This window comes from Poecilia formosa, unplaced genomic scaffold (genome assembly GCF_000485575.1).
Source record: "Poecilia formosa unplaced genomic scaffold, Poecilia_formosa-5.1.2 Scaffold47, whole genome shotgun sequence".
NCBI classification, from domain to species: Eukaryota; Metazoa; Chordata; class Actinopteri; order Cyprinodontiformes; family Poeciliidae; genus Poecilia; species Poecilia formosa.
Genome location: NW_006799986.1, coordinates 2,611,580 through 2,624,990, shown reverse-complemented (window position 1 = coordinate 2,624,990; position 13,411 = coordinate 2,611,580). Strand labels below are relative to the sequence as shown.

Below are 13,411 nucleotides of genomic sequence, written 5' to 3'. Positions count from 1 at the left end.
TAGCTAATTTTATCTTGTAAAAAAATGTAATAGCTGAATATTTTTTCAGTTTCTGTCCCAAAACTTGTTTTTAACACCAAACCTGTCATATCTACTTTTTTATTATTCTAAATAGCATAAATTAATTCCAGTGTCCAGTGGTGGGCACCGCTATTAGCATATTAGCTTACCTGCTAATGCACTAATAGCAGAGCTAATTTTTCATGTAGCGTTTTTGCTAATTTTGCTAACGCACTAGCTTCCCCTAAATTAATTTTCCAAATAAATTCTAAAGTGCTATTTTACTTTTGCTGTTTTGAGTGGATGGTTGGATAATTTAATAATTTACCTGGTGTGGAAGGTGAAACCTGGGCAGGTAACCAGTCCACCACAGATAAAACACAGTAATTTAATGTTCATTATTCGCCTCCTAAATATATTTTAACTGAGTTAACATCTCCAAATTGAACTTCTTCTCGCTTATTTATCACATCTTAACTAAATAAAAGTCTAAAAGAACAGATCATAACATCATTCCATAATTAGCATGCATATAATTCACTTGGCTAACATCCATTTTGCTCTCTACTGTTGTCTTTGCTGACATGAACAACATTTTATAATTGCTTATCTTCCAAAACAGCTGCTCTCACTCACAGATTTAATAATTTCATCAGCAGAAATGAAGACTTTAAATGTTGACAGCTCATTTATCCGACTGCAATTGTTGTCACTTATTAACATCAAGTCAGTGCAGACAGGATTTGGCATTAGCCAAGAAAAACCTGGATTGGGAAAAGTAAAATGAGAGGTGCTGGGAGCCTTTTTCTGCAGAGGTAATTTAATTTTCTTTAAACATATTACTTTTTGTTTAAATCCCAGAGCTGAAAGAAGGACAAATGTAATCCACAAATATTAAAAGAAACAATCAAGCCGACTGCAGACGGGGTTCTGACGCCGGCTCATTTCTGGTGGGGATTTGTGTTCATCTGCTCCGGTTCCAGCAAACTCCAGCAGTGACCTTTGTTATGCTGTAGGTGACTCAGCGTTTGCTGTTGTTCTCTAATGATTGCATGTGTCAGCCAATTACTGGGACTCACTGACATAACAGGGACAACGTGCAAATATGGTCACCTAACAAGAATAACTTAAGATTTAACATGTTTTCCACTCCTGGATGGTGTACATCCCTCTAATGTGAATGTTTGGCTTTGCAACCATGACCAACATCTTTAGTAAAGCCTCAGTTTGGTGGATTCAGATTTGAATTCACCATGTTTACCATGTTTGGGTTCTCCCTGGTTACTCCAGGTAAAACGCTCATGTTAGGATAATTGGGCTGATGTTTTTCAGTCAGATATACCATAAAATATGTTTGTAGGTGTTTAAAAATCATGTTCTAAGGACCTGGTTTAACTTTGAGCACCAGGATCTCCAAATATCTCTGCACAACCTGTTTAGGCTAAGAAAGCTCAAGGATGAATTAATCTGCATGGAATCGCTTTGTATAATAACCTAAGAAACTCACAAAAAAGGTTCAATCAGCACAAAAGTAGTGAAAAACACACATTTCAAAGCTTAAAAAATCAGTTTAAAGTCACTTGACCATGACTGTAGACAAACACAATGAAACTATAGATCTGCTTCAATCGCTTTACTTACTGAAAACTAAAGTGCACTTCATATTTTGTGCTTTTCAGAAGTGTGGATTTGTGAATAAACAAAGAAACCTTTTCAGAGGAAGTAATTCTCATGTATAAACTAACATAATACTAACTGCTCTGCTGCTGTAAAGTGAAATATGTAAGTAGTGAAGTGGTTGACTATCCTGCTCTCTGGGTGAAGTTTCTGCTCATTGATTTAAGCCTCCTCTTTTAAATAATAACAGCATTTGATGACCAATAATCTGCATTATAATCACAGCAGTGTTGAAACAGAGGATTCTAAACATTGAAGCTAAAGTTCCTCCCTGGTGAGAATGATCCGTCTCCGTATTTCAACACTGCTCTGTTTCTAAGCACCACCATCAATCTGGTTGTCATTTTTCTTTCAAGATGAACCCATAAAAAACGCCATCAGCTCCATGACCATCCAATAACAATGACCTGTTGAGATGGAAAATGAGATTGAAAATGCCTCCGTTGCCTCTTCATGTCTATCTTTTTCTCCATTGTTGCCTCTCTGACCCGGGTAAAGGAGGCCCTGATAGATTGAAGCTGCTATTCCCCGAGATGAGCCCTGGCTTTGCATATTACCCTCTTCCTCCATCACTGTAATGGAAACACCACAGAGATACCTGCGCATGAATTGATACCAACACCCCAGAGAGCCGCGATATCTTCATCCATCTCTCAGCCTGATTTCACCTGGTCCTAAACGGATCAAATGCGGCTCCACAAAGCGCAGCAACCCTCTGCTTTCTGTGCATAAAGTAGAAATATTATAAATAAAACCTTATTGTCCTGTCAGTCTGTGGTGTAGAGCTTTGCATGGTGAAATATGGTCCAAATATCAGCGGACGCCTGTTTATAGTGACTGTGGGAATCCAATACTTGTAAAGTGACATAAGAAAAATGTTACTTCCTTTCCATCTTATAAGCTGTGGCTGTTACTAAACAATAAAAAAAAAAACTTGTTTATCTCTAGTAAATCGATCACAGTGTCTAAAGTTTCTAATTCTGTTATTCTGTGGAACAATAAAAAACAAGTTCAGACAGCAGAGATGAGATTTAGGATTTGAAAACCGTTATAAGAACCTGACACTAAAGCTGGACAATGTGGCTGAAGAACCGATCACAATAGAAACATTTCATATCAGTCGATATCAATAATTATTGATCAGTTACCAAACTGGTGATGTGACGTTTCCACGCTATTGTTTTTTTTTTTATTTTTAGGAAGTTAAAAAATTAACAAAAAAATTAAATTGTAAATGTAATTTTAATTTAGGGTAAATTGCAGCTGCAGAAGTTACAGGTTGTTGCTAGGTAACCACAAGTTACGGAATGTGTTGTTGCTAGGTAACCAAAGAGTGAGTGAGTTAGTTGATTCCACCAACCTAGCTTAGCTGGCCGTGAGCGGTTGGGCAGCTAAAGGCCCAGAATGCTGTGCGGTTCTGGAATGAAATTACCAACTTTTCTATCAGAAGTATTACCTATTGATATTGATCACGTGTCTGTCATGATATATATTATTGATTTATTACCCGGCCCTTCCTGACACGTTTCTTTGCATCAACTGATCTCAAAGAGTTGATGAGCGTAGCGTCGAAGGACAAAAACTAAACCTTCTGGGTTTATCCTGTCAGGTTCAGCTGCTGCCGTCTCCATTTAACAAAACAGACTAAATGAAGAATAATAGACCGGGCGTTAATAAGTCTTTCTGATGGAATGAAAAAAATTATGGCGCAAGTTTGACTTGTTTCTTCACCTTTATCACAGAAACACTGACATGAGAAGGTTTGACAAGTTTATGACCTAAAACTAAACCACTATTAAAACATGAACATGGAAAGTAACAAGAAAAGATGCAGCAAGAAGAAATCATAAAATTAAAACAGGTGAGCTGACTTACAAATTAAAACAAAGTGAAAGGAAGAATAAGAAAGTGACCAGACTTTAGATAAATATTGGTAAGTATCTGTTGGTTCATTCACTCTGAGCTTCTGATGGACCTGTATGCTGTAAAGTTTGAAGCTGAAAGGATCAGCAGCGGTGAACTCATGCCACTCATCTTGTGAAGTCCATCAGGAGCCGAACTGCTCGTGTTTCAGCGCGTCCATTTCAATTTGGTGCTGATCAGCCACCAGGGGATTCCTGTTTCTCCCTGCCTATCCTTCAGCCTGATGGGTCTTAATTGTGAAGTCAAACACACCTGATGTTGTTTTAGGCCTCAGAGGAAACGGAGCGAGTTAGATCCCCCATCATGTCTTAATCTACTCAGGTTGTCATCCTCTTAGTGAACATCTTTGTAGATCCAGAGCTCAGCTGCATTTATTTCAGACTTGTTAGAGTCTCCAGCATTCTGTTCTCATCCTTTTGTTGATTGAGGAGCAGAATGTCACCTTCACTAAGGGGAGATGTTTCCCACATCATACTAGGCAGCGGTTTGGTGTTTTAACTTTTCAAAGTAAAACTCCATGTTTTACTTTTCCAAGTTTGGAAACTTGGAAAATTTAAAAACATTCTAAAAATCTACAGACAGTATTTGAAATCAGGACACCTCATACCCCCATCTTTAACTTCCAATGTGTTCACATTGTACCAGACTTTGATTCACTATCCAAGTGGAGTTATCAAGGCTGGGCTACGTTAGCTAATCACTACTGACAGACATTTGCTAATAGGCTAACCCCAGGTGTAGCCCAGTCTCTTAGCCTGGCCATTGCCTTTCTATGCCATTCTGCTTGATTCTCATCTTCCTTTAGTATTTTCCCCCATTGACTTGGATTTCATCAGTCGAATCTCGACTGGGCCAATCAGTGAACAGAAGAAGTTGTGAACGATGACGTTGATTTTCTGTGCTGTTTTACCACTGTAGCATGGCAGTGTAGGAAGCATTGAATGTCACCTTAGCAACGGCAAACGTTAGCAATTGGGTAACATTTAAAACTTCAACAGTTATCAGTACGAAGCCAGGTGTGCAACAATGGGCCGGTTTTTACCAGGCCAGTTATCTCTACGACCCAAGCTGTCATAAAGAAGCTGTCTTTCATTCAGAATATATTTTCTGATCATCACTTTGGTGTCACTATAAGGTCTCCAAACTTACACTACAAAGCAAACTGTTCCAGGTTTTTCTTACCAACTTACAAAAACTGTCTTTAAATGAAGAATTATGTTAAATTGTTGATCCAGAAAACAAAATCTTTTCCCAGCAGAGACCACAAAACGTTGGCGACGAAACCTGATGATATGCTTTCTACGACTAACTCGATCATCCTCATAAGTAGCTCACACGAAGAAATCTGAAATTTTTGACCTTGTGGATGTTTCAAGCTCCATTAGGAACAGAGTGTTGCTTAATAATAGACAGAAGCTGTCAAGCAATTTCAGCTTTCACAGTGTGTGTCTGCTGTTACCACAGCCGGACTCATACCAAGCAACTCCTTATTTGTTTGTTTAATAAGCCAGAAAAAAATGACTAAATTGTATATCTGACCCCTGAGAATGGGAATGGCTCTGGAACTGTGTCATTACCTAAATTACAGGAGATCTTCTCTGGAAAATTGAAATTAATGTGGTAACTGTGGCTCACTAAGCAGATTCTTCACCTTTAAGGCCTCTGGGGAACCATGCTAAAATCTAACATTACCAGGTTATTAAAGCTAAATTGTTCAAATCCTTTATTAAATATAAGGAAATTACTTCCTCACATAGGACAAAGATTTTTAATGAAACGTGTTTTCCATCCATCTTCTATGTGATTTTGTTGGTTTTAAAAGGATTTCTCATCCTATACAAGATGCTCCTAAATATAAGTTTCTTTTTCTTGCTAAATGCTGATGCTGACCATTTCACACACTGATTCCACTACAACGTTATCGGGATTTTGAAAGAAAACAAATCCTTGCAGTCTCTGCCAGCTGTGATTAGAGAACACGTTCAAAGCCCTTTTCAGATGTGTTTATAAAGTCTTCAGGGAAAAAATGTCTATTTTAACCTTTTGTTCTTGAACAGGCTGTTTGAGTTTTAAACACTCTTTTGACAGATGAATATATCTAAATGGGGATATTGCTGGCAGATTGATAAAAGCCCTCTTGAATGCTTTTGTAGCTTTTTAACAGCTCATCGTCTCCTTCCCTTCATTCTGCAGCACTTGAAAAATGTTTGGCAAACTTGCAGTAACCTTTAGAAAGATTCTTCCCTGAAGATGTACTTGATCCCATCAGCAGAGAGTCAGAGCGACCCGCGGCTTTATTTCTCTGAGGGAGTTAAAACGCGGCGGTTTTAAGTTCACACCAAACTGCAGGTACAGGCATAGAAAATTACACTCAGGGAATTAAAGCAAAATCAGAGTCAAAGATGAAAAAAAAAGAAGTTTAAGAAAAGAGTGGCTGAAAACGATCAGGAAAGCAGATTTAAGGAACTTTGGTTTGTTTTCAAACAGCCGATTTAATCATCCAACCGTTATTTGTGCAGGACGACGACTGATTTTTAGAAGGCGTGTTGGTCCTCCGATTTAAATTTTAGAAAACTCAAAGGGACTCTGTTATGAAACAATAAAATGCATTATGTGACATGATAGTGCATTTTGTCAGGAAGTCTTCAGTCGGTACTGACAGTAGGACTACTCCACCTGTTGGCAGCTTCCCATCAACAGGACTCCACATGCAAACACCTGAGAGTCATGTTAACAAAACAAACAGGTCTAAACAACCAGCATCCAAGGAATAAAAATATTAAATAAATCAATAAAAAATAGGTATTTATTCATTTAAAAATAACAATAAAAATAAAATAAATCTGAGAGGCTTTCCTCTGGTTTAGATGATTCTCTGTTGTGATGATTGATGTCCAATCTTTTTAATTTTGTTCTGGTCATTTTTGTTGATTTTGATTTATGTTTAAACTCATTGAGATATTGAGAAATTAAATCCCTCTTCAACTTTCTTCCAGACACCTGGAGGGTTCAGGTGAAAACTTTAAACTTTATAATTTCATCCACCTTAATGAAAAAGAAAAATCTGTTTTTAAGATGCTGCCGCCACGTCGTTTTACTTTGGGTTTGGTGTTATCATGTTTATGAACTGTGAACTTTTTTCTAACACATAGCAGCCAATAAGAGATTTTCCATTACAAATATTTAGTATAATTTTGCAGCTTTTCACAGAAATGAAAATACAGCACTGGGAAACACACACACACACACGCACACACACTTTCCCATGTAGATTAGATCTTCAACACCAGCAGCAGAGCTCAGTTTGTTGTCCTAAATCAACCTTAGAAACATTTTAGATCCCATGTGAACAGGCAGAACCGTTGCCATAAAATGCAAACTGAAGGAGGTAAAATGAGGAAGTATCTCTGACACGAAAATTTGAATGCATACACAAATTCAAATCAGTAAACTCAAATAAACACACACACACACACACATAGCTATACTTACACAGGCTACAATCAAGTGCATGCGCAGATAAACATACGAAGAATGGCTTCAGGTTGCCAGGTCAGCTGATAAAAAGACAGGCAAATGGCCATTTAAATATCATTTCCATAATTCTTGCTATCAGAAACAAACGGAGTCGGTTTTTTTTTCTGCCATGCACCATTTCATTTTCCTACCGCCCACCGCCATGAGCGCCGCAGGGCAGAGGTGCACAAACAGAGGAGCGCAGTCAGGTCTGAATCGGCAGCGGCAGTCAAAACACGAGTGGGATAAACGCAGCAGCTGCTGCAGCTCCTGGTTTTTCACCAAACAGTCCCTTTCAGCTGTGCCACAAAAGAAAAATAATAAAGTGGCACAATTAGTGACACACTCTCAAAAAAGAAAAACCTCTCTCCCTGGGCTAATTATCAGCAATTTGTAAAGAGAGATGGAGAGAAGCACAAAGTGGGAACCTGTGAGGTGAGGTCAGTCATCTGCAGGTTTCTGCTGCTGCTGCTGCTGGAGCAGAGAAAACATGCAGAGTGACCAGAACCTTCAGAACAAAGAAGGAAAATATGGTTTTTTTTTATTTAAATAATCATTTTGACTGTTGGTGAGTAATTTTGCTCAACCTCTTTTTGCTCGCCACATTAACAGAAGGCACAATGAAGCACTCAGCTTTTTAACGTGGTTAACAAAGCATTAAATGGTGCGCTTAAGTGGCTGATTTAGATGGAGGAAGCTTCAACACCACTGTGTCAAACACAAGGCCAGGTCTGACAGGTAGGGAAGGTTCACACAAAAAGAGAGAGAGCAAAGAGTGAAAAATACTCTCAGAATACAGGAGAGGACAGTGTTTTCCTTAAAAAGACAAAAAATCCAAACTCCTGTCAATGAGCTCCTCTGTACACAGGACGCTTTATGAATCAGAATCAGTTCTTTTATTCTTAGTAACGTATAAAAAGTGGATCCGTCATCCGAAGGCCAGTCAGGAGGGCAGCAGATTAAGCAGAAATTCCCAGAGCTCCCCGTCCCAGCTCATCCGGTGGGATTCCGAGGTTTTCCCAGGCCAAGCGTAAGACATAATCTCTCCACTGTGTTCCAGGTCTGCCCAGCGGCTTCCTCCCAGTGGGACCGGTCCAAAATACCTTAGGAAGGGACTTTCACCTGACACCCGAACCACCTCATCTCCCTCCAGTGGAGAGGACAAGCAGACGGCCTGAACAGCCAAAAAACTAATCACAAAAACAAAAAGAGTGTTTTCCACTCCTGTGGAAAAAGATTATATTATAAGCTGCTTCTGCTCATAATTTCACATTTTCAGCTCCTGCCAAACGTTCCTGATCCTAGTAAGAAGATGCTGTCCTAATATGCCAATCAATAGAGCATTTATCTAATTCTTTGTCTGTTTAGTTTGCTTTAATCAAACTCTAGTTTGTTTGCCTAGAAAGTCCGGTTTGTTTGTGGAAGTATGAATGCTAATCAAACTCTGATGTGGACCAAAACAGTGAAATCTGGTCCAAATACAAGCCTACGCCTCGGTTGGCTGAAGTGAACGCTGCATATGTGGCCGCAGACTACAGCACAGGGCATTCTGGGTAAATACAACCTAAACAAACGCTCGAGTCTGACACTAGCAGGGAAAATGGTTTGTTGTCTTTTGCCAAAGATGGAATAGAAATCCTACAACGGCGAGGAGGGGAACAGGTTTCTCAAAGAGTTTGCATAACTTCTTCTATAAAGTGTGAAAGGAAACCGCAGCAGCTAAAGTTGTAACAAACGTTGAGTTACAACACCGGACCATCAGGTGTGAAAACATCCTCAGTGACCCAATAAGGAGCAGCTGACTCCTGTTAGGGTCTCCCATCATAAATCTGATAACTGTCACGTTGACTTTAAGGCGGCCATGTTGCCTCTTCTGGAGACAAATCTGAGAAAACACTGGAGGTGAACCAGACAAGTTGCCCCAACACCTTTAAGGAAGGAAGTTTATATTTGTTCTGCAGCTTTTTAGATCTTCTTTCTCAAAATAAAGATCCTGTGTTCAATTATTTAAAATAACTTCCTATTAAATCCACTTCCTGGGTAACAGATTACATCATGTTGACGAACTACTAAAAATATAAAAGTTACAGATTTATTCCTGCTGTTTTACACAAATCCCCCCCCAAAAGAATAAACTGAAACAAACCTTTTGTGAGAGCAAACTGCGGAGAGAACCTACGTCTGCAGGGATTTGAACCCAAGACTTTGACATCAACGTTTCTTATTTAAGTTTCCTTAAAACTCAGTTTCATTTCTCGTGTCTAGTTTGTTTACATTTTTACTTTCTAAACCTACACCGATGCCTAATATCTAATGCTAGACAGAATTGAAAGTTTTTATTATATTTTATGAGGCCTAAATTAGTTTAATACGGTCTGAAATGTGTAAACTGAAGAGAAGGCAAGCTGCACTTGAAAAACTGATGAGTTTAGAGGATGTCTGAATGTAATATAAGGAATAAATGGAGAATGAGACAAACCCAGAAAGCCTAGCTGCAGCTAATAAACAGGGTTTATGTGGGCACTATATCATTACAGTGTATGATTTCAGTGCAGACGTAAGGAGGTGTTTTGGCTTTAGTTACTGCTGAGAAAAAACAAAGTATTCTCCGTAAATGTATTTTCTAAATCCCACCAATTAGGGGTGCCGGCACTTAGATAAAATATTGTTTCTGGATCATGAAGGAGCTTCTATATTAAATTCCACCAAACTTCTGCTGAGTGTTCAATCTGAGCTGGAGCAGAGCGCCGACACAAAGCGCGGAACAGGAAGCCGCCTTGCGTCAAGACCCTTAAACTCTGCAAAAAACCTGGATCTGGCAGCTTCTGCCCAAAAAACAAGTCCAACCCGGTTTGACCCCCAGAGTCCCCGGTGTAAAACTTCTTACCTCATTTCTGACACTGAAATGACTCCACCCTCCTCCAGACAGAAGAAAAGCCTTACGAAGTGGAGAACACCCTGTTTTAAAGTCTCCCTTCTGGTAGTGCGATGCAGTAAAGTGACTTCCCCTTGTTTGTTTTCTCTGAGCCCGGACAGAAAGGATGAAAAAGATATTTGGCACGGATGAGGATGTATGTTGGTGCTGATCTCGTTCTCTGCTCTGGGCCAAGCTCCAAGGCAGAGGTATCTCCTGCCCAGCTGGAATAATAAGAGTTCGGATGATATTTCCTCCATAAACAACAGTAGGAAGAGGTAGGGACGGAGTTTGGGGAGCATCTCTTGGAAGCCTGCCTGTGACATCCAGCGAAAACTATCAGACAAAGGGTGGAAGGAGGGACGATGACAGAACGGCTTCTGGCAGAGCTTGAAACGCAGAACTGACTAAATGTGACGGTTACAGTTGACAAAAACCCGGTCCTGTTGGGAGTCAGTGAGACGACACTGCTGTACGGGTGTGTTTCATCAAAACAGGCCGTTTAGAGTGGAGATACATGGGCACTTACCCAGGGCGGCATCAGAAACAACACGTCCGTTATATTCTGATTTTTCTGCTCAGCCATGAGGGAAACTGATGAACAGTATGAGTTTTTGATAAAAATATATTTGATGTCAGTATTATGTTAAATCAACATTTTGAGCTTTACCATCATGTTATTATCTCATCTAAATCATACCTGGAGTGTTTGCATGACTCTTTTCTGAGAAATCATTTAATCTCCATGGCAACCATTCACTTGTGCAAAACGCCTGAGTGGCCCTAGCTCCGCCTTTGAGACGCAGCTCATCCTCTGAGCTTTAGAGCGTCTGCCTCACAGAGCAGACCTCCACTCTGCTCCTTCAGACTAGCCAGCAGCAATTAGCAAACACCTGGTGGAGCTGCTCATCTGCTGATCTCATAATAGGAGCTACTTCTCAGAGCAACGCTGGTAAAAACGTTGTTAAAGAGTCAATAATGGAGCCATGTTGTTATGACTTCCTGAAGGAGGAGTTTCAGAAAAAAAACCTACCACTTCTTAAAGAGACAGAGGCCCAATTTCAAGGCAAAGTCAAATTTGACATATGTAGTATTTTCATAACAACTGAAGGTAATGGCTCCCTGTGCTTGGAAAATAAATAGTACTGCCCCTTTAACAAAGCTGAAGGAGGTTCTTGTTAGGGCGACATAATGGGAAGAACAGCCGCTGGTTGTTGAGATAAGAGACGTGAAGTATCCTGACCCATTCTTCATTTCTTTTTATTTAGCTGTGAAATACTTTCCAGTATCTTTTAAAGTGGTTTTGATTAGCAGCTCCTTTTGTTCTCTGGGGAAACTCTGGCTGCTTTTTACTCAGTTCAATATATAAACATTTTCAATATGTTTGATGAACCACTTTGCTCTGACAAACGAATCATTCAGGCATGAAAAGGCTCCTTAACAAAAGGAGTGAAGCAGCATTTTGTCAACAGAAGACACACACCCTACAAGAATAATGTTCTTGCAGCTGTAAAAATGTCCCAGCCTCACTGTATTTCACATGGGGGACAATGTGTGCAGCCTGATGTGCATCGTTTTTTTTATCCACTGTTACATTCCCTGAAATTATCCAGGGAAATATATGTGTAACAATAAAATACGCCCAAGAATGAAGAGCCAACAGAAGGTCAATGTGAAATAAAATATTTGCAATAACATCCAGAAATAAATACAAAGAGCACTTAAATAGATGGTTTGCTCAGATAGCTCAGATACTGCAGATCAATAAACCAAACTGACGGAGGAGAACAGGAAGAGCAGGAGCTTCTTAAAGAGACAGAGGCCAATTTCAAGGTGCTAAATTACAAAGCAAAATTTATTTTAATCCTTTTTAGACATATGCAGAATTTTCATAATAACTGAATGCAACATAAGTTGCATTTCCATTGATTATATATTTGACATTTTGAAAATAAATTTGCTTAATGGAAACATGCCAATTTACAAAAAATAAAATGTTTTGAAGCTACATTAACTGGTGCAATTTTATTACTAATTAATGTTTTCAAATAATTAAATGTTTATTGCAGGAATCCTGTCACTTACAGGATTCAGAGCAGAGCTAAACTTAGCATGCGCCTCTGTACGAAGCACCAAAACAAAACGTGTTTTGCATGTAGGCTAAACATTTAATGGCCTACAGATAATAAAAAATACCCATTAATATCATCAGGCGTCCCTTTCTTTACAAAGTATGCATAGAGTGAAGGTACATGGTGCCAAGTGTGGTTGGAATTAATGTTTGATATGCTAATCACTCTGAGAAGCACCTTGCAACACCTGCAAAGTCCAGTCATGCTTTACATTAGGATTTAAATTAAATTAAAACACTTCCCTGGGGCTGCTTCACTAATAAAACTGACTACAAATTTCCCAATTGTCTCCAGCGTTATCACCTCCTTTAGACCCAGACAACCTGCACCATGTTGGTTTTCATTAACCCGATATCCCAGCGACCCCTCTGCGACCTCCAGGGAAATCCCCCGTCATGTTCGGCTCGGTGCGAGTGAGCTCACCTGTGGCAGGAAAATGCCAGCGTCGGTAATAAGATTTGTGATGAATATCTGTGGCACGGCCTTGAAGTTCTTCCAGCATCTCAGTCAAGCCTGTGCAGAAATGGAAAAAAAAGTTTTTAAGTTATCCCAGAGACAAAACAAAAGATGTTGCTTCTGCTTTCTGACCACACGCAGATAAATTCATGGCAAAAAACACAGTTTATAGACTTCTGAAGCAAACAGCTGAACAAACAGTATAAACAACTTATCAAGAAAGATTTTCACATTTAAACTGTGTCTCTTTTCAATCTGAATAAATGACAAAACCAGTCCCAAATATATTTAGCTAAACATAATTAAAATAGGCAGGTTAGTAATTAATTTATCAACTTGCACAACCGAGTCTTGAGGGAATAAAAGGAGGAAGATGAAAGGTGATAACATTAACACATTACTTTTAAACACTCCATTAAACACCATAAAAAATAAAGTTGAGGTTAACAATGTTAAAGCTGCTTAATTAGGTTTTATGGTGACTGGATTGTTAGCACTGCTGCCTTGCAGCAACAACGTCCTGAGTTTGAATCTCAGTCAAACACTTTTGTTACAGAGTTTGTAAGTTTTCCCCGGATAAGACCAGCAGCAAGCGTCTTTCCACTGTCCATAAATTAATCTTAAACACGGTTAATTATCCTGTTCACTGTTACAGACTGGTGATCTGTTCAAGAACAACTGCAATGGTATAGAAAACAGATGAATGGATGTTGCTTTAAGATCCAAATCAGATTATTGAGCTTCTTCAGTTGCAACTGTAGAGAAATACGATAACAGCATAATATTTAGTTGA

General features: G+C 39.2%; 1 long non-coding RNA gene across 1 annotated transcript in view; it reads right to left on the bottom strand.

Moving 5' to 3' along the window:
* LOC103138183 (uncharacterized) overlaps positions 1-13,411 on the bottom strand; it is a 53,993-nt gene that overhangs the window by 16,409 nt on the left and 24,173 nt on the right. The window contains exon 3 of the long non-coding RNA XR_476247.1: positions 12,586-12,675. This is a non-coding gene — a long non-coding RNA (uncharacterized LOC103138183). The remainder of the gene's footprint in view (positions 1-12,585; positions 12,676-13,411) is intronic.